Source organism: Cryptomeria japonica, chromosome 9, assembly GCF_030272615.1.
Source record: "Cryptomeria japonica chromosome 9, Sugi_1.0, whole genome shotgun sequence".
NCBI lineage: Eukaryota > Viridiplantae > Streptophyta > Pinopsida > Cupressales > Cupressaceae > Cryptomeria > Cryptomeria japonica.
Genome location: NC_081413.1, coordinates 438,658,718 through 438,682,020, shown reverse-complemented (window position 1 = coordinate 438,682,020; position 23,303 = coordinate 438,658,718).

The window sequence follows — 23,303 nt, the reverse complement described above, 5'->3', positions numbered from 1 at the left end:
CAATACAATCTAGACATAGAACTAATCTTGTCCATCTGCTGGGCTTCTATACTCTATTATTAAAATAGGTCTTCAAGCTTTTGTGCTCGGTAATTACTATGTAGCATCCTTGTGCATACATTTGCCCGCATACATTGTTTATCAATAGCTCCCTATTTATAAACAATTAGCTAACCGCTTAATCTCCTTGATCACATTTCCCATGATTAATCATAGCCATTAGGTCTTGAAACTTTGACCAGGTTCAATGTATCCTTCGATCTGAAAACATTTTACCCTGCCTTGGAACTTGCATACAATTCTTGGAACTTGTGCTAGGGTATTGTGGTTCAATCTAAGCTGTAGATCTTCATGCCAATTTTCCTTTGCCATAGATTCATTAACAAACTTCATGCACGGCATACCAATCATTTAATTAGTTCTCGCTCATTAACTTCCTTCATTAAATAGTGCATGTAACCATTTAATGTATTTCGTTACAGCTCGGTTACAACTTGGTAACAACTTAGTAAATACTAAACTTCACTCGGTAGACATTTTGCCTTCATTAACTGATAGCGATAACCTTAGGGTTTACCGACTAGGTTCCTTAGGGTTTATCGACTAGGTTCCTTAGGGTTTATCAACTAGGTTCTTTAGGGTTTACCGACTAGGTTCTTTGCTCAGTAACATAGTATAGTATTAACCTTACAATTTACAACATATGTATGATGTTAAAACAATCTAAACATCATGATCTCATCATTGTCTGAATCGGTAATAGTTGCCCATTGAATACCTTATTCATCCCCTTATTCATCATATTCTTTTTGTGTCTTTTACCAACATCTTTATACTCTTCAAATCATACTTCTCAAGATATGGCAAGATCATATTGAATTAGAAAATCAATTTCTTGACATCAATGACAAAATAATAATATCAAGATAGTAAACATCCTTAATCAGTTATTTCCATAATCATCAACAACCTTCTCAATATCCTTATTGAAATGCCAACAATCTCCCATTGTCTATTATAATGCCAAATGCCAAAAGTCCCCCCTTTTGGCATTGATAGAAAAACCAATTGATTTGACCTTAAAAAGATTCGGATTGTTGTGATTCTGAAATGTTGAAATGCTCTCTTGCTGTCAATAGACTTCTCCTATTTTCTTCAGTCTTCTCCCCTTTTTTCAATCTTCAGTTTCAGTCTTTTTAATCAGTCTTCTCCCCCTTTGAGAACAATTCCAAAAAGTAAAGAACTAAAACATAATTTCTTCTTGTAGGAAGTGATTTCCCACTGTTGTGTATCAACTGAGTCTCAGTTAGAGCATTTTGTCTTCAATTCATGTTCCTTGTATTGTATCCTGCATTATTTCCTGCACACCTTTAGAAAACATCCTAAAGTGTGTAAATCAGCATCAACTCTTAAAAGATATTCGATAGAGTCATTGAATTGATGCTTTCACCGAACTCGGTCAGTGAATAGAAGATAGGGGTAGGACCCCTAACTTACTTCTGAGATATTCAAAAGTGTCCCTTGGTAGTGGCTTGGTGAAGATATCTGCTATTTGTTCCTTTGTGCTAACATATTCCAACACCAATTTCTTCTCTTGAGCTTCTTCTCTAAGATAATGATATTTGATAGAGATGTGCTTTGTCTTAGAGTGCATAACAGGATTCTTTGAAATGTTAATGGCACTAGTATTGTCACAGAATATAGTTACTAGCTTGGTAACTTTCTCATTTATACCTTCCAACAGTTGTTTGATCCATGCTATGTTGGTACAATTCAATGCTGCAGCAACATATTCATCTTCTGTTGTTGAATGTGAAACACATCCTTGTTTCTTGCTAAGCCAACTCACTAGTCTTTCTCCTAAAAAGAAAGCTCCTCCACTTGTGCTTTTCTTGTCATCAATGTTGCCTGCCCAATCAGCATCAGTATAAACTTTTAAACCAAAATCATTTCCTTTCTGATATACTAAACCATAATCCTCTGTGCCTATCAAGTATCTAAAAATTCTTTTGATTGTTGTCATGGGTGTTTCCTTAGGATCTGCAGATAATCTTGCAACTATACCTACTACATGTGCTATGTCTAGTCTGTTGTGAACAACATATTATAGCTTTCCAATCATGGATCGGTAAAGTGTCTCATCAACAAATGCAGATTCATCATTCTTTGATAGTTTACAGTTGGTAGTCATAGGAGTACTTACTGGTTTTGAATCCTCCATTCCAAATTTCTTCAAAATTTCCTTTATGTACTTGGATTGAGTAATGAAAATCTCAATTTTCATTTGCAGTATCTATAAACCTATAAAATACTTTATCTCACCGATTAATGACATCTCAAATTCTTTGCTCATTTCATTTCCAAAGTTCCTACAAAGAGAGTCATTTCCACAAAATATAATATAATCAACAAATATGGCTGAAATCAGTATTCCATTTTCATCATTCTTCATGTACATATTGTTGTTCTCACTTGTCCTTATAAAACCAATCTTAATCAAATAAGAGTGCGATCTTTCATACCATGCTCTAGGTGCTTGTTTCAGACCATATAATGCTTTGTTCAATTTACATACATGATCTCTATTATTGTCTTCAACAAATCCTTCAGGATGTTCAATAAAAACTTCTTCTTCTAATATTCCATTCAGAAATGCAGATTTGACATCCATTTGATATACCTTGAAGTTTTTCAAAGCAACATATGCCAACAATGTTCTTACTCCTTCAAGTCTAGCCACAGGTGCAAAAGTTTCACCATAATCAATTCATTCTTCTTGAGCATAACCTTTGCAAACTAGTCTTGCTTTATTTCGAATGACCTCTCCTTTTTCATTTAGCTTGTTTCTGAAAATCCACTTTGTACCAATTACATTTTTGTCCTTTGGTCTTGGGATTAGTGTCCATGTGTCATTCTTCTTGATTTTATCAATCTCTTCTGTCATAGCATTTATCCAATCTTCACTGTTAAATGCCTCTTTCACTATTCTCGATTCAAATTCAGATATCAGACATGTGTTATGTCTCAGTTTGTTCCTTGTCACCACTAGATCATCCTTATCTCCTATAATCTGACTTGGTGCATGATGTCTTATGACATATTTGGCTAATGCAGGCTCGATAGGCTCTATATGATCTTCTTCATCACTCGGTAACTAGATATTTTCTTCAGCAGTTTTCTTGATAAAGCTTGTCGGTTGAACATAGACAAATTCATCATAATCTTCTGGTTCTTTGGAATTTCCTTCATCATTTCTTTCTGCAAATTCGTCAATTTTCACATTTGCACTTTCTACTATTTTGTTAGATGATTTGATTAGACATTTAAATGCTTTGCTTCTAGAAGAATAACCTAGAAATGTTCCTTCTTCACTTTTCTGATCAAACTTGCCATTTCTATCATTTTTGTGTACATAGCATCTACTTCAAAAAAATTTAAAATAACATACATTAGGTTTCTTGTCATACAAGATTTCATATGGTGTCTTCAAAGTACCTTTCTTCAGTTGTACTCGGTTCAGGGTGTAAATTGTTGTGCTTATTGCTTCTCTCCAAAATGTTTGTGGCAGTTTCTTTTCAATCATCAGTGTTCTAGCACAATCCACAATAGATTTGTTTCTTCTCTCAACTATTCCATTCTGTTGTGGAGTTCTCAGTGTAGAGACTTGTCTTTTAATACCATGATGATTGCAGAATAAGTTGAACTCATCAAATGTGAACTCTCCTCCTCTATCTGATCTAAGACATTTCAGTTGTCTTCCTGTTTCATTTTCAACTCTTTCCTTGTACCATTTAAACATTTGAAAAGCTTCTGATTTTTCTTTTAAAAACATAACTGACATCATCCTTGAATATTCATCCACAAATAATATGAAATATCTATCACCATAATAACTTTGAACTTTCATAGGACCACAAAGATCAGTGTGCACAAGATCTAAAATTCCCTTAGAAGTGTAAGACTTACTTGTAAAGCTTGATCTTGTCATCTTACCCATCTAGCATCCTCGGCACATAGCATTCTCAGGCTTTTCAAGACTCGGTAGACCTCTTACTCGGTGCTTCTTACTTAGTTTGATCAGATTATCAAAATTTACATGACAAAACCTTTTATGCCATAACCAGGTATCATCTATCTTTGCATACAAACATTTGTTCCGAGTTGAGTCAAGGTGAAATGTGTTACCTATTGTTTGTGTCCCGGTAGCAGCTAACTTTCCATTTTTTTCATGAACTTTGACAATTCCCTTCTGAAATTCTATTCGGTAACCTGTATTGTTTAGCTGTGCTACACTCAACAAATTGTATTTCAAACCTTCAACCCAATAAACATCATTGCATCTTGCATTGTCAAGAAGTGTTATAGATCCTTTACCCTTCACCGGACATGGTGCATCATTACCAAATCTTACATAGCCTCCATCATAATCTTCTAGCATAACAAACTTGTGTTTATCTCCTGTCATATGATGTGAGCATCCACTATCTATGATCCAAGAATCATTAGTATTTATGTGAGATATTAGGGCTTTTTCTTCATACCTTTCTTCATCTGATCCATCTTTGATAACCACATAAACTACTTCCTCTGTATCAGTTTCTTCTAATTTATCATCATTGGATTCATCATCAACTATTAAGCGTGTCTTTCTATCTCTTCTTCTAAAGTCTTGGTATCCTCTGTAATGATTGTCTTTCTGTTTGTCATCTCGGTAATCTCTCTTTTCAGTAGATTCTTTGTCAGGATAGTTAGAAGCCATATGTCCTATCTTATCACAATTGAAACATTTCAAAGGTAGTTTTCCTTTATACTTACCTTTGCCTCTCGGTAACCTTCTGGCTAATAGTGCTTCAAACTCTTCCTACTTTCTAATTTCCTCATATAGTTTGTGTACTTCTTCCATGTTCTTACGAAATCTTTCACTTGCTCCACTGTGATCTCCTTCAAAGTACTTATACTTTCTTTCATTGTAATCATTAGATTCATCAAGATGAAAAGAACTAAATGCAGATTCAACTTTATTTTATTGAAGATCCACTATTATCAAAATTACTTAACTCAAATGAATGTAGCTTACCAATAGTAGCATCTAAAGAAACTGGCATATTAGGTATAGACCTGAATTCATTGATTGCAAAGACTCTGATTGCATAAGCCGGTAGAAGGGTTCTTAACAACTTACTTGTTATATCCTTTTCTTCAATAGTTCCACCTGCTCCTTTGATTTGATTGACAATCTCCATTAGTCTTGTACTATACTGAGTTATGTTCTCACCTTCATTCATCCTCATAGATTCAAGTTGTCTCTTAGACTATCTAATTTTGCTCTTTGAACATGTTCATCTCCTCCATATACTGATATGAGCTTATCCCACATAGCCTTTGCATCATTGCAACCTTATAGATCATTAAACTCTGAGTCGGTCAATGCAGATGTTATTTAAATCATTGCTTGGATATGTTCTTCCTTTGCCTTTATCTCTTCCATTATCAATGGATAGGTGCTCAGTGTGATGAAATCATTCTCCAGATAATATACAACATATTCTCCAACTCCTGATAGGTGTAGCTTCATCCTTTTCTTCCATGTAGAGAAACTTGACTTGTTCAGCTTCGGTGCATCCCTCTTATACATCTTTGGATCTTTGCCTCAAGTACCTTTAAACTTTTCTTTCGGAGTCCAAAGCTCTGATACCAATTGATAGTTCTGATACTTAATGTAAGTACAGATCCAATAACCAACAAGATGAGAGGGGGGGTGAATCATACAAACTTAATCTTCCATAAAAACATCAGATTCAACCTCGGTAACATATACTTCAATAATATAACCAAAACTCCTAAACATGCAAACTCAAAAGCATATAAATATCATAAACATCATAACACCAGATTTAACGTGGAAACCCAAATAGGGAAAAACCACTGTGGGATTTCGGACCCACTAAGAAATATACTCTTATAGAGTATGCTCGGTTAAAAGAAAATCCTGTTAAAGATTACAAACACATTGCTAGATGTGACCCGGTTAAGGGATTTCCCTCAGATCTGTTAGGATCTTCACATTGTTAGAAGTGACCTTGTTAAAGGATTTCAAACACTCAATCAAAATGTCACCTTGCTAGAGGGTTTTACAAATAAGACTGTTAAGTCCACTCGGTTAAGAGATTTTCTATCACTTTCACAAAATAATAGTAATAAAAATCTATCTGCAACTTCACATCTAAAGTGCTAAAGCAGATTCTTATTTGCTCAATACAATCTAGACATAGAACTAATCTTGTCCATCTGCTGGGCTTCTATACTCTGTTATTCAAACAGGTCTTCAAGCTTCTGTGCTCGGTAATCACTATGTAGCATCCCTGTGCATACATTGTTTATCAATAGTTCCCTATTTATAAACAATTAGCTAACCACTTAATCTCCTTGATCACATTTCCCATGATCAATCATAGCCATCAGATCTTCAAACTTTGACCAGGTTCAATGTATCCTTTGATCTGAAAACATTTTACCCTGCCTTGGAACTTGCATACATTTCTTGGAACTTGTGCTAGGGTATTGCGGTTCAATATAAGTTGTAGATCTTCATGCCGATTTTCCTTTGCGATAGATTCATTAACAAACTTCATGCATGGCATACCAATCATTTAATCAATTCCAGCTCATCAGCTTCCTTCATTAAATAATGCATGTAACCATTTAATGTATTCTGTTATAGCTTGGTTACAACTCGGTAAATACTAAACTTCACTCGGTAAACATTCTGCCTTCATTAACCGATAGCGATAACCTTAGGGTTTACCGACTAGGTTCTTTAGGGTTTACCAACTACGTTCTTTGCTTGGTAACATAGTATAGTATTAACCTTAACATTTACAACATATATATGATGTTAAAACAATCTAAACATCACGATCTCATCATTGTTTGACTCGGTAATAGTTTCCCATTGAATACCTTAATCATCCTCTTATTCATCATATTCTTTCTGTATCTTCTACCGGCATCTTTATACTCTTCAAATCATACTTCTCAAAATATGGCAACATCATACTGAATTAGAAAATCAATTTCTTGACATCAATGACAAAATAATAATATCAAGACAGTAAACATCCTTAATCGGTTATTTCCATAATCATCAACAACCTTCGCAATATCCTTATTGAAATGCCAACAATCTCCCATTGTCTGTTATAATACCAAATGCCAACACTTGCAGAAGGGCCAACAATCTTGAGAATACTACTCATCGCAAAATGAGTCTCACTAAATACATACAAATCCAGACTACAATTCGGAGAAGTGTTGAATTGCAAAAGATGGCATCTCCTATGCCTGAGTACAGTTTCGGTTAAGCTCAATACCATAGGACTAAATCCTCTTACAAACCCAATTTGATCTCCATTGATCGACCAACTCCTTTTTCTGAATGATATTAAAATATTCATACATTAAATTCCTTGACCATGACCTCTTACAATAATCATGATGATCTACAATGAGATCTTACATCTTATTTATATAAACCCTCGACCACAAACAATCAGGTCAGCTACTAAACAATAAAATAATTACATTATTACAAACCATGTTGGCCTTAGACTAAAACAAATAATATCCAACACATAAGACATCCCAAAAATACAATAATAATTCCTATTCACACGTTACATTAATATTGGTCCATAACCTAGATCAACCGGGACCAAGTATAGGTCCACACGCTTCAACAATGATCTCCAAACACCAAGTATTGAACAAGATTACCAACAACATCCTGAAACTCTACCAGAAGCTGCACTAACACCAATTATGCAATGCATCAAAGATCTCCACCAAAAGATCTGTCGGTGAAACCCTCACCGGAACCAGGAATCAATCTTCTATGTAAGCATGATAACATGCAATCACCAGACCGAAACCAACTGACCAAATATGAGTATAGGCATTATGAACAAGCCAATTCCATCACCAGATTATACTGGAGTTAACCAGATCATGTCAGATCCAAGTTAACCAAAAACCACTCAACCTACTGAGACCAGAAGGGTGTCGGTAAAGCATCCAAATAGCTAGTGTTGACATCAATGCAACACATAATCAATTCCATCAAATAGCTAACACAAGGAACACTCAATTATGGCTTAGGGTATCGGAAGCAAGGATATTTCACTCTACAGACCTACACTGATGCTGATTGGGTAGGCTGCATTGATGACTGGAAAAGCACAAGTGGTGGAGCATTCTTTTTAGGTAACCAGTTAGTTTCATGGCACAACAAGAAGCATGATTCAATCTCCCTATCTATTGTTGAGGCAGAGTATATTGTTGCTACCACATGTTTTTTCTCAAGTGTTATGGATGAAGTAGACCCTCAAGGACATTTAGGAAGAAATATGTGACCCTATTCCTATCCAATGTGATAACTCAAGTGAAAATTAGCATTTCAAAGAATCTAGTTATGCACTCAAGGACAAAGCACATTGCCATAAAATACCATTTTCTTAGGGAGAAAGTTGTAGAGAAAGAGGTAAAGGTAGAATATGTCCCTACAAGTGAACAAGTTGTTGATATCTTCACAAAACCTCTATCAACAAACACATTTGAGTATCTAAGAGACAAGTTAGGAGTAATCCCACCAACTTTTTGTACTTAAATGTGTATGGAGGTCTATGGTTTAGGAGGAGTTCACAACCATACATTTTTTACTCTTGGACCATATGCTAAACATAGGGGGAGATCAGATGTTTGTGTTGCAGTTCCAATAGGTCTGAGACTTTGGGAAGTTGTGTATTCAATTTGTCTATCTACAAAATCACAATTGGACTGTCGGGAGAAAGAGTATAGTGACCTGACCTACTGATGTCTGAGCTCTTTGTCATTGTTGTCAAAGGGGGAGAAAGAGCCTGGATTGTGAAGAAAATGTGTGTTGACATCAATGCCAAAGGGGGAGATTATTGAAATTGTGTTATTGATTTCAACCAGTGTGCAAGTTGATGTTACCGGTATGCAGATTGTTGGCATGTTGATGTCAATAGGTAAGTTTGTCAACCGGTCTTGACATTAATGCCAAAGGGGAGATTTTTGGCATTGTGTTATCATTGATGTCAACCGATATGGGATGTCAACTAGTATGGGATGTCAACCGGTGTGCAAGTTAACCTTACCGGTATACAAATTGTTGGAATGTTGATGTCAATCGGTAAGTGTGCTTTGAGATAACATGTCCTAACCAATAGAGCAGAGAAGTGCATGATATGAAGGGTAACTAGTTAGTGTATACTGGTAGCATGTTCGGTTGGTGACTGAGTTTGAACCAACACAATCAAGTGAGTTGGATGCTGATAGAGATGTCACGTGGAATCCAGGCGGCAAATATGTAGTAGTACGTGAATGATGCATCAATGAGGTAGTTGTTGACTAGGTCCATATTAAATGAAGACTGTAGAAATCATGGATCGATTGTAGAGGATTATAGGTCAAAGCAGATCGAAAGGCAGAGATTTAATTCTTTGACATTATGATCGAAGCATGACATATGATTGTCTTATTGATCTAGAGAAGGAAACTACTAGATCATTTATTATGATCGACAAAATCAAGACGGATAAACAAGGTCCAGTTTCCTAAATATAATAAATGTTTATAGTAAGAATAAAAAAGGACAGAGATTTTTTTGTTGAACTATTGCAGGTTGACGATTCAAGGAGATGAGATCCGATTTGATATGGATCATGGTCGGTGAAGAAAACCCTAGGTGCGTAAAGTTTGAGTTTTTGTTTTGGTAGGAAAGCATGTATATAAATATGCAGATCAAAGACTTAAGCTGTAATAGAGTATGTCAGATGAGTGATGAGAAAGTGTGATTCTGCCAGGTGAGATTTGATCAGTCTAAGTTTTGATAGCAAAAATATTGAATTGACTGAGTGTTAGAAGAAGAAATAGTAAGAAGGGTTTAACCTGCAATGCTTAAGGTAACTAGTAAACAGTTACAAAGTTTAACAGTCTATTAAACTGACAGAGACTAAACCAATAAGGTAGCAACAGAGAGTGAAGGAGAGAAGAGTGAGTTTCATAGAAGGTCTGGCAAGGTAGAAACTGAGCTATAGAGGATTCAGATAGAAAGAACAAAGGACCAATAGAGAAGAAGCAATGTCAAATAATGGAGTTCAACCGGCAAAGAGAATTGGTTGCAACGGTTACAAAATTCATTTGTAACAAGGTTTTTATCATTGTATTGATTTTATATCTCATTCTATTTCACTGAGTGAGTTCTTGGTGTAGGGGCTGGTGCTCCTTGAGTTGATGCTCAGAATGGATTAGGGGTTGGTACTCCTTTTGGTAGGTGCCCATAAATTTATAGGGGTTGGTGCTCCTTGGGTTGGTGCCCTAAACATTATAAAACTATTATTTCATTGTGAGGCTAGATTGGAGCAATAGATCTCCAACAACATTTCTCACCGAGGTTTTTCCCACATTGGGTTTTCCTCGTATATCCGGTGTTATGTGATGTTCTCTTGTGCGTGGTTTCTTTTTAGTATTTTCATTCTCCTACTGATTGCACACATTATTTGAAATCATTTATAACCCCCCTCTTAGTGATATCTTGTGTTCTACAATAATCAATTTTGTTGCATGCATGGAAAAAAACATTTCTTTGCATAGGTCTGAAATTCATCTGATTTGGTCTCATACTACATTGGTTAGATATATGTCTAAACATCCCACAAGCATAACATCTCTTGTTCCAAAAATTGTTCATTATTTCTCTCCACATGTTTGACTTGTGACCAAAATTATTTCATATGAAACACTGACCAGTAAAGGTAAGACCATTATTCATATTGCTCATTCCATTATTCATCCTACTTCTACATTGATTTTCCATATGACCAAATTTATTACAATTAAAACATCTACCATTGAATTTATAGACATTAGGATGTCTTAGCAAAGGATTCTTGCTCTTCCTATAATTAGGCTTTGCATTGCTTTGTCCAGATCTGGAGGATTCTCCTTTCTCATATCCAACTCCTCTCATGTCTTTTCCATGTCTCTGACTTTCCAGCATTTCATCAAGCCTTGTTGAGCTAGCATTGAATGTCTTTGTATTCATTTGCAGTAGCAAGTTCATCTCTTAGGAAAACAATTTTTCTTTCAAGTTCTTGACCATTATTCCTTGACTGTGTCAACTCAAGCTTCAACTGATCATTCTCATAGGTGAGCCTAAAGCATTCATCTACTCTATCCTTCAATTATTGTGTCAAAATTTATTCATTCTTCTTTCATTCTTCAATCTCCTTAGTCAACTTCATCACAAAGGGTTGCATCTCATTCTTCAATACAACATTCTCTCTAGTAAGCTTATCACATACATTAGCTTTGTCCTAATTTTCCATGCTTTGTTCTTCTTTCTCCTTCAGCTTGTCCACCAACTCTTTCCTCTTGTCTCTTGAAGTGTTCACTTGATCTTTCAAATCATTAATTAAGTCTTCGACAACATTCAAGTTTCTCCTTAAGGAACTTATTTTATTTCTTGTTGAATCAAGATCCTCAAGTGCCACACAAATTTGTCTTTACAAATTGGAATCCATTGATTCAATCTCTTGGACCTTCCTCAAGTGATTAGGCTTCCTTGGAGGAACTAGGCTCTGATGCCAAATGTTAGAATCAAGGAACACTGAGAGGGGGAGGGGGGGGTGAATCAATGTTCTACCGCTAAATAAACTTTTAAACATATTCTTAGACCAACATAAGAAAATGCAAGAAAGTAAAATGTAGACACACAAGATAATCAACCATTAAATCATAATGTCGGGATTTTCACATGGAAACACGGAAAGGGAAAAACCATGATGGGATTGGAACCCACGATATTCATATACTGTGATCAGGAGTACATAAATATTACATGAGTGGAATGCACTTGCATTTAGGCACACTGTCTAGAACCAAAGGTTCAATTACAATATGGGAGTCTCATTGACTTACAAATTACAATGATAACTACAATGATTCAACTCCAAAATAGCATCAAACAATGTATGGATGAGTTTTGGTTAAGTGCATAAAGTCTAGTTGTAACACCTCTGCAACTCTACTCTTTTATGCTTCTCAATCAACTACTAGATCAAGAATGTGCACATGAAATTGTGCCAAAAAGGTTTCTCGATCTCAACTCACTCATATCATCACCCAAAAAGATCTTATACATCAGTTATATATATCCACAACCACAAAATAAACATGCATTAAGTCGACCAAGCATAATATGCAATGTAACATGTAACCAGGTGTCGGCTCAGACCAAATCATCAAAACATATGTGGATCAACCAAATAACGACAAAATGATTTCTACATGTAGGCAAAAATGCTCTACTTATCCTAAAATACCGAAGATGGATTACTAGATCACTTCCTCTTCTGGATATCGAAATCCATGGCTACCGGATAGGATTTCCAAGGAGAGTTTCTATCAATGACAACCCTAATCCATTATCCATACATTAGAACTCACTAGATGAGTGTCAATTACCAACACTCCCTGTGCCCTTGCAAGGTTTTCTAACTGGCTCTTTTTTTTGTCATGAGTTGGTGAGATGTCTTATTTGCTTCTCCCATTCCCCCATGTGTTCTTCCAGCTACCAAAGTTCTACCTCGTAAGCATACGGGACACTTGTTGTCTCCTCTCTTCTTTCTCGCGTGGTCATTTTGGAGGCACCTTTTCACTCAATGGGCCTGTGTGAAGCATGTTTGGCTTCACCTGCTTCCCTGCTGGCTTCTCAGCTTATGGTTTCAATGGTCATGAGCCCACAAGATGGTCCATTTTATTTCACCGTGCCCTAGTGCAGTCTTTTTGTTTGCTTTGGTTTGCTATGTGAGCAAGCGGGGGGCTTTTTTTCCCTCCCCACTTCCCCATGCACTCTTCTGGCAATGCCTTTTCCACTTTGTAGGATAGAAAGTAACATGCTTGCAGGTGACTCATGCGGTGGGAACAACCTTCCAAGAACAATCTCCACCTTCAGATCTTCATAATGACTAAATTAGACAGTTGTGACTTATTCTTTAGTTGGGCCTTTTAAGCACTTACATGGTGAGATTTCACATGTCCATTTGCACACAAGATCTCTTTATCGACGACTAGCATTCAATTTCATAGTGACCATTTGGCATTCAAATATCTGGGCAGGGGAAGTTGTCGACCCGATGGTCAAGGCACTTGCACACAAAGATATCTTCCTTGCAGGGATATTTTGCTTTTTCAGAGGGAGAGGACTTTTCTCAGACTATACTCACATGCCATCAGATCAATCACTCTGATCTTCTTCTTCTCTCTGATCTTTTTGTAAACTAACCCTAGAAGGGTTAGGGTTTCTAGTTGTGGTTTTATTTTTTGTGTTATGCCTCAACTATAAAGGCAATTTTTGTATATTTCCTTGGGATCTTCTTTCTTTTTCTCTTGTAGAATACATGTTTGTTCCTCTACAACTGTAAATTATGCTTTGCCTTCACATTAGTAAGATTATATTGTCTTTCCTTTATTCAATTTAAGCAATTCACATAAATGTGTTACCTTCTTGCTTGAATGCATTCTGATTTGTTTTTGCTTAGCTATAGGTGACTGTGCTGATCCCTCTGCGGATGTTTACTATGAACTAGTATCAGTTCCTCTCCTCATCTTGTAGAATTCCAACCTTCACTCATACATAGGTGATGAATTAGGATGGAATATCATGCATACCTGGGGTAGTATTATTGATGTTTTGTGTTGTTATGGGAAGCAAAGATCACCATTTCAATCTATGTGCAAACCCCCTTTTCCTTTCAAGCATCCCCTCTTTCTCCATATTCACTATCAAATTAGTAGATTAGTTTTACCAATGTTGGGTTTGTCCAATACTTGCACTTTGGATTGCAAAGGAAGCCAAACTTCTTTGGAGATTCAACCTCACTTCTGCAAGTCCCACACTTGGGAGGTTGTTTCCATGTTTCACAAGGTTGATCATTACAGGGTGAAACTTTTGTGACAATAGTCATGGCCTCAGTGATATTTCTCAAGATCTTGGTATGCCTACTAGACCTAAATCCAAATATACACCTTCCACTTCATCCCTTCCATCCATTTGAGGTCCTCATATCCCTTCGTCCCCTATGTAGGATCAGCAAAGATACACATATTTGCGAACCTTCCATCCATCTAGATGACCTCTATATCATTCCTATCATCCATACATTGCTTTCCCTGTTCAATCAATTTGGATGCTAAGAATAAAATTCATAAGTTTGGCAATCCACATAGATTCAAGGATAAACATATACAATCTAATCGACATGTCAAAATAAAGGAAAATATGATCCAAAAAGAAAAAGAAATATCCAAAAGGCCACAAAGGCCCACTGAGAAAAGGAAAGAAAAGTCCAAATCTATATGGGTTCCTAAGTCCCTCGTACAAACAATACTTTCCAAGGAACCACAAAAGAATGAAAAATAAAAAACAATGTGGATTCCTAAGCGGCTCATAGCAGCTCAAAATTAAGAATCAAAAGTGGCATCCAAAATTTCTACTCCTCCATCAAAACCTTTCAAATCTATTCCACCATCACCTCCTTCATCCATTTTGGGTCCTTATGTCCCAAAATCCAAAGTCTTTCCTCCATCCAAATCTCAAAATCCGAGATCCACTTTTCCTCCATCAATCCACCACCCCTCAAGGTGTGTGCCAATGTTGATTTTATCAGCATTTCCATCTGCTCAAGCATAATTATTCCAATACCCTATCCATTATCCAATGCATATTTTCCATCCCTCTGATCCAATCTTTCACATAAATCCTTACCTTAGATCCATCTCATTTGCATGTCATTATCCTACCAATGTCTTTGAGTATACTTTTCATAGTCATAGTCCATTTTTCAAGGCTACTATCAAAACAACATAATGCTTGAGTGCTTCTTTCATCACCTATCATGTGTTCATTTTCTTCCAAAGTGTCAAAAAAAATTTTAAAAAAGAAAAGAGAAAATACAAAAAAAAGTGAAAAACAAAAAAATAATCACCTTCGTGAAAACTTGGAAAACAAGCACCTTGTGTGAAATAAAAAAATAAATAAAAAATATGAAAAAAAAGGACAGAAAAATAATTCATCCACTAGTGAAAACCAGGAAAATAGGCACCTTAGGCAAGTACCATGGTGAAAACTTGGAAAACATGTGTCATGTGTATTCTATGTACTTCTTGCATACCATACTTGGGGGCAGGTTTTGTCCATTTTATCCTATCCTATCATACCCCTTTCATACCCTCCATTATCTTATCATCCCTCATGTCCATATCCCTATATCATCCTCAAATTGCACCCTTTGCAATTTTGACCACATTTGGGGTCCTCACCTTAGTGTTCTCATCCCCATGTTTAACTAGGACTCATTTATGCTTGTAACATGTCAAATTGGCATTAATATCATATTCCACCTTGCATTGCACCTTGACCTTGGCCCAAAAATGGGGTAGGACCAGGGCATAGCGCCTCGTCCCTCCCTATTTGGGGCCCATTTCAAACCATTTTCCCCATCTCAAATTTGAGCAGAAAATCTTGCCTCATGTCGGCCTATGTCAGAAAATTAACACAATTGATGATGGGAAAGTATATAAGGAGGTCTTCCCTATTGGAAAGAGATACCACATAGATAATCATATGTTGTCAATGATGGCAACTATAGTCAGATATTCCATCCGCAGTTCTTAATTTATTCATACCGAAAGACAGATTGAGCTATGGTGAGGTCCGGTGAGTTTGAAAACGACATCCAATAGTGTACAATAATTTCATTGGCATTTCATTTTGGTTGAACGTTTTGTATTGTGGATCTCAGAGAAGAATTATAGATGTGTAATCTACCTTATTCTAGGATTGTGGCCTCTGGTGATGATTCTTGAGTAAGTTGGAAAGTCCGGTGTACAAGTTTATGGTTAGAACAGTGTTCATCAGTAGTAACGTGTGGATATTTGTTGTGCATATCGTGCAGAGAAATTTTGGTAATTATTTTTTTGTTTGAGGATGATTATCCATTTGGTGGGAAACGTATGAACAATTATTTTTGGTTTGCATATGCATTTGAGTTCAGATTGAGCTGACTTGGTATACATGTTTCATTTGTTTGTGATGTGTTTTTGTACCGATATGAAGACATAATTTGGTGTTGCAGATATAAAAGAGTTGTTGATATGATCATTTTTGGTATTGGTGGTTGTGTGGAAAGTGGTTGTGAGTGATTATGCGTAGTCTCACATGCACATGTGAAGGATTTGTGCTCCGGTATAGCAGTATAGTAGAGCAGAGTAATATTATGTGCTTTGTGCTTAATCAAAACTATACTCAGGCATTTGTTGATCCTATTCAATAGTTCAAACCTTCTTGTAATATTTTTTAATCATTAAGGTAGTGAGCCTTCTAGGGTTGTAGCCCTTTTTGTAATTTGAGCAGTGAGTTCTAGGCAGTGTCCCTGAATGTATGCACATTCCCTATATGTAATATTTCTATACTTCTAATAGATTATATTAATATTGTGGGTCTCAATCCCACGATGGTTTTTTTTTCTTAATCCACTTTTCCATGTATAAATATTAGTGTTGTGGTATTTGCTTTGTGTGTTTGCATCTTTCTTTTGTTAAATTGCATCAAGCAGTTCAAGAATGAGATTAAGAATGTAAAAAATTGCACAACACCGATTCATCCCCCCCCCCCCCCCCTCTTAGTGTTCATCAATTCCAACATTCCCCTATCATTTGGATATACATTCATGATAAGTGAAATTGGGAGCACAAGAAATCAAGCATTCAAGCATTGAAGTATTCATCATCAAGCATTTCTAGAGGTCTTCAAAGCTGCATATTCTTCATCTATTTATTGTAAAGAAATGTTATATCATTCATTTAAAAGAATGGTGTGTGATTAAGGTTTTTTCATGTTCATGCCATTTTCATACAACATATGTGATTACATTCAAGAAGCAAAGCATCATTATCAATCATTGTAGATCTGAGGTATACCTTTCCATCATTTATTTCAAGTATTTGCAATATTTTATTCAAGGTTGATCCCAAATCAGGGTTTGATTTAGGCAAACCCCTATTCCCAACCTTTTCCCCCTTCTTTCTATGTGTAGGAAACAGGTACAGAGTTGTACTCTTCAAAATAAGCTTTATTCACAAAGATAAATAATCCCTCTTTGACATGCAAAACGTTTAGAGGACCGTTGTGATGTGCCATGGTCCCATCATTTAGGAGATTTTTTGAGGGCCGGATCCAGCTCATCTTACACTGTTTAGATCTAGGTGCATATGGAAATCCTGCATCTGTAGCTCACTATTTTCTCAATTTTACCTTCATTTTCCAGTAATTTACTATTTCAACATTTCAACTTACAAAAGAGGAAATTAAAATAAATTCAATCCACTCAGTATTTAGTCCTTATCTAATTTGTGACTGGATCTAGTGAATTCCCTTCCCTCTTTTGAATGTAAAGGTCCTAAGTGAAAACTGGTTTAGTGGTTCCCCCTTCTATGTTGCAAATCGCTAAATAAATGTTTCCACTTTACATTTTGGTGAACTTGATGTCTTACACCTTTAATTCAAAAAGAAAAATAGATCTAAGTGTATGCAATTTAAAATTAAAGTTTTCATTTACAAGTTTGATTTCCTAGCAATTTTTAAAAATTTAGAGATTAATTTCACTAAAACCCTAATTTTTAATTTCAAATTTGAGCTTGTGAAATGCATAATTTGGATTAATTGTTTCAGATCCAAGTACTTCTTCAATTTCAAAATTCAAATTTTCATCTACAAGTCAAATTTCACAATTAAATTTTAAAATTAAGTGGTTAATTTCAAAATCTCTAATTTTTGAAAAAAAATTAAAAATTGAGCTTGTGGGTTGTTTAAAATTTGAATTTCACATGTCAAATTTGATTGTTAATTTCAATTCAAATTCAAAATTGGAATCTTGAATCAAATTTAAAATTTAAATTATAAAATTAAGTGGTTAATTAAAAGAGCCTTAATTTTTAAATTTAAATTAACCTTGTGCATTTCCCAATTTTGTATTAATTATTTTAGATCTAAATTTAAATCTTGAAATTAAGAGGTTCTTTTTACAAGGCCCTAAATTTAAATTTAAATTTCCTTTGGATAACTTCAAATTTAAATTTTAAAATTAAGAGGTTGTTTTCAAAGCCCTAATTTTAAGTTCAAATTTCCTAGGAGGATTGCACAAATTTTCACATTAATTGAATAATCATTTTTTCTAAAATTTTGCATTATTCAATTATTTTGCAAGTTCAAATTTCAAATTTCAACTTTCAAAATTAAAATTTCAAACTTCAAATTCTCATTTTCAAATTTTTCAAAATTTAATAAAAAAAAATCAAATTTGTGAATCTTATCAATTTACATAAACTAAGAGGTTTCATTTATAAAATACTAATTTATTTTGGCTTGGATTTAAATTTCAATATTCATCATGGCAATCAATGGATTTGATTTATTTGTTATTTCACATATGATTACATTGCTTTTTATTTACATTTATTATAATCATATGTCAAATTATGGCTTCTTTCACTTCATGTACTTCTTTTCATTCATAGCACTAGGACATATTGCATTTTTAGGATTTCTAAGTTGCTACCTTTTCGTCAATTAGATCTCAAAGCTTTCATGTATCATGTATGTTGTTTTATGGTGATTTTTTTGGGAAAAAGTATTTCATATGTAAATCACCTCAAAGCTTTTGTAGATCCCAATCCTAGAGATGTTAATGGGAAACTTAATGCTTGTACCTCTCTTAGGATATCTAATGTGAATGAAGAAAGATATAATTATCCTATCAATGATGTTTCTAATGGATAACAAGAATTGAAGAGCAACATGGCCTCATCTTCTTCTCATACACATACCCTTTTGCAAGGGGGGTAAGATCAAAATATTGGTTTTCCCATCTCTCTGGATCCTCCTTATTCTCCTAGAGCCTATCTTAAACATCAAAACATTTGTAGAGAAGATGATGTTATGCATTTCATTCATGATCGCTCTCCTCATATAACATTAAGTAAATATGAGGCCTTAGATGATAAGAATCTTCCTTCCCAATCTACTAAAGAGGATATGAATGATGAAAGAAAGGAAAATCCTCCTCCACTAGATATTCTTTCTTCATCTACTAATCCTTTCATTCCTTCTAAACATCCTTACACTACAAATTTCAAATAAATTTATTAGAATGTTCCCTCACCTTCTCAATTAAAAAATTCTTATAGGAGTGGCTTTAACATAATATCAAAACAAGGTTTTAGAGGACAAGGAATTGGAAACTTTGAACAAGGATTTGAGTCCCTATAAACCCTCCTACCCAAATCACTACAGAAGGCCTAGAAAATGAAAATAAATCTCCTATGGATGACCTCCTTAGGATTCAATACTTAAAGGATCATCTTGAAAGATAACAAGCCATTCGTTCCCACAAAAGTGCTTCTTCTTCAAAAACTCCTTTTTGTTCATTTCATCAATCTCATGACCATCATGCTAATGATGGTCCTAATTTTTAAAGTTCAATAAAAGAACTTATTGATAGTGGAAAAGTTAGAATCATTTATGAAAATCCTAATTATTCTAATAATAACACTTGTCCTCAATCTCAAAATAATAAACCTACACCTATTGATGATCAAGAAAATTTAGCAACTAGAATCTTTTGGAAATTGAACTATGACAAGAATGTTGTTTTTTCTTTTGTGAATTTTAGCACTAAGCATAAAGAAGGGAGTGAATATTATCTTTTTCATCATGGTGGTTCTCATTCTCTTGGAAAGTATAAATAATTTAAGGAATTTGTTCAAGAACAATACGGTCATGCTCGTATATGTCTTTCGACAGATCTTGCTCTCTTTCTTGGTGAAAAGGCAATGCCTTAGCACTCCTATCACCTCATGTTTCTCCTCACCTTATGACACAATTACTTAACTCAATTGGGGGCTCCTTGTTGTTAGAGGTGGTGCTTTTCTATTTAAAATATCTTTGGGTAGCAACATGATTCTCTTTTATTTCTATCATATCTCCTAAATTTCACCATTTTCTTTATGGATTGCACTATTTAGAACTTGATGTCCTTTCTTGCATACAATTATCCTTCATGTGAATGCATATATGTCCCTTGTTAGAACTTGTTTTTAGTTTTAAGTGGTACGTCTCTTATGAATAATCTCTCATAAGGAAGTGCATGACTCTTCCCCTTTATCTATCCTTGTCTTCTATCTTGGGGGGAAAGGATAGCTTCTTCCCTCTGTTTCTTTCTATCTAAAATGTCATTATTCCCTCTAGGGGCTTGTATTTTTCATATGTTGATATCCTTTCTTTCATAGAATGGTATGTCTCTAATGATTAATTCCTCCTTAGGGGAATTTTTGATCTCTCTTACTTTCAAGATTACCACTTCTTTAGATTTGCAATTTACATATATTAATGTCTTTTCTTGCATTGGATATTCATTCATGTAAGTATATACTCCATTTTCTTATGTTCAATCTCTCTTTGGAAGCTATATAGTTCTTCATGTATATACCTAAAAATGGTGTAGAGATAATTGATTAAATATGCAGTTATTTAATTAACAACCATTCCCAATTAATTAAATTTTCAATGATTTAATTAATTCCCCTAAATTCATCTACTTGTAAATAAATCTAAATGATTTATTTATATAGTTGATTTCAATATCCTCCACTTTTTGATTAATTAATCAAAATTAATTAATTACTCTCCTCATTAAATTCAATTTTTCTACTCCCTTTTATTAAAGTTAACAAATTCTTGATTTGTTGCGTTTAATTAACATTTTCCAATTTATTTGAATTTCCAAATTCAAATGAGCACATGGCTCCTAAATTTTAACCACATAGCCTAACCATCTTCTAACCTAACCCATTCAGTCTAGTCCTAGTTCTAACAAACCCTATCCCTTCGTGCACATCCTAACCTCCTTATCCTAACCTCTTATGGGTTAGATATTTCCTCTTGGATACACATGACACCTTTGCCACATGTCTTCTCCCCTTTGACACTTGCCTCCTTGTGGGAAATTTGTTAGAGATTCTTAGACACTTGTCACCATAAGGATGACATGTGTCTCTCCTTCCAACCTCTTTTCCAACTTCCTCAATCCTAGCCTTTGATATCTCTAGATAGAATCTTGACTGTCGATTCCTACCACCTTAGCTTTGGCCTTGGAAATCCTATAAATGCACTTCATTTTGATCAATTAATCCCCCCTTGCATCTTAGTTTAAATCTGCATCATTACTCTACCAAATTCATTTTGAGCATTTAGTATATTTAGCATAAATTGAGTATCATATTATCATAATCTTGCATTTGATCTAGAATAATGTAGCTACTCATATCTTGAGTTATCATCTTGATGGTCATTTATTGTTGCTAAGAGCCACCTTCATACACCTTCAAGATCCTTGAGATTAGAGGAGGATGGGACATCTCCAATCCAGATCTGTTAATGATTTTGCATTTTGCATCCTTGAATTGTAATCGAAATCCCTTATCCACCAACTATCCTACACTCAAAATATTATGCCTTAAACCTTCAACATAATAAATATTATCAGTGTTATGCTTACCATCCAATGATATAGTTCCTCTTCCTCTGATCATACATGTTTTGTCATCTCCAAATCTAACCAGTCCACCATCAAATTCTTGCAAATATAGAAACTTCCTTTTATCTCCAATCATATGATGTGAACATCCAATGTCTATCACCCATTCATCTTTGTCTTGAATTTTAGCAGCAAGGGCCTTTTCCTCATTTTTGAATAATAGGTGTCGAATCATATTCTTTGATAGCTAAAAATACACATTCCTTTCCACTGTCGGATCCACTAGTTGAATATTGTGTTGGTTCATCGTCAGAATCAGTCACACCTTCCTCAACCATATAGTAACATGATTTGTCTGTGTTTCTCCTCTACTTATGCTTGTTCTGATAATCATGGTTAGGCCTAAAAGATCTTCTATTTTTCTCTTCAAATATTGAATTCCTTGCAGGACATCTAGATGCAAAATTACCTATCTTATTACATGCAAAATATTTAAAAGGTGATTTTCCATCATACTTACTTCCTGTCGGGCCTTTAGGTACTCTTCTAGAAAATAGGGCTTAAAGTTTCTCAAAACCATCATCTTCTTTCTTCATTTCCTCCAGTTCCTTCACATATAAAGCTTTCCAATCACTCTTGTCAGTTGATGATGCAGATGTGTGAAATGTAGATTCAGTCTTTGCAGCTTCTTGAGGACCAAATTCTTCAAGCTCAAAAGCAGATAATTTTCCAACCAAAAAGTATCCATGTTAACAGAAGTGTTAGCCATTTTTCTCATCTCATTAATTGCAATAGTCTTCATCTTGTAAGATGGTGACAAATCTCTCAATACTTTAGAAACAATCTCATCCCCACTTAGAGATCCACCACAACACTAAATTCCCATAACAATTTCGTTAACTCTTTCCATAAAAGCAGTAATCCTTTCATCTTCTTCCTTCTTCATATTCTCATACCTTACTTGGTAACCATCAATTTTAGCAATTTTAATAGTAGGGTCACCTTCATTTAGAGCGTCCAACTTATCCCATATAGCCTTTGCATATGATTGGTCAGTTAATCCCATAATTTGTTTATCAGATAGTGCACTTAAAAATGCTTCTCTAGCTCTACAATCATTCTCAATGTCCTTATCCATGGTTGTCAGAGGAGGATTGCCAAATGTCGGGTTATGAGGAGTATATCCTTTCTCTATGACCTCCCAAATCTCTTTCCCAATACATCTCAAATGAGATTCCATTTGAATCATCCATACCCTATAATTTGTCGAATCAAGCTTAGGGGTTTCTCTCTGGAAAATAGATGCAGTTGAACTATTAGTTGCCATAGGATCTTCCTCAATCGGTTAAGCTTCTGCTAAGATGACCAAGCTCGAATACAAATTGTTAGGATAGCCAGTGGACAACTGAGAGGGGGGGATGAATCAATTGTCAACAAATTATACAACTTTAAGCACACAAAACCATTTATCGGAATAGCAGATATAACAATTAAGCATAAACATAAATCATAGACCAATTACCAACCATCCATAACACATAATGTAGAGCCCCTCCCCAATCAATCTCTGGTTAACTCAATTGACCATGGTTGACCTTACTAATAAATGCTATAATTCAATAGGATGGCTAT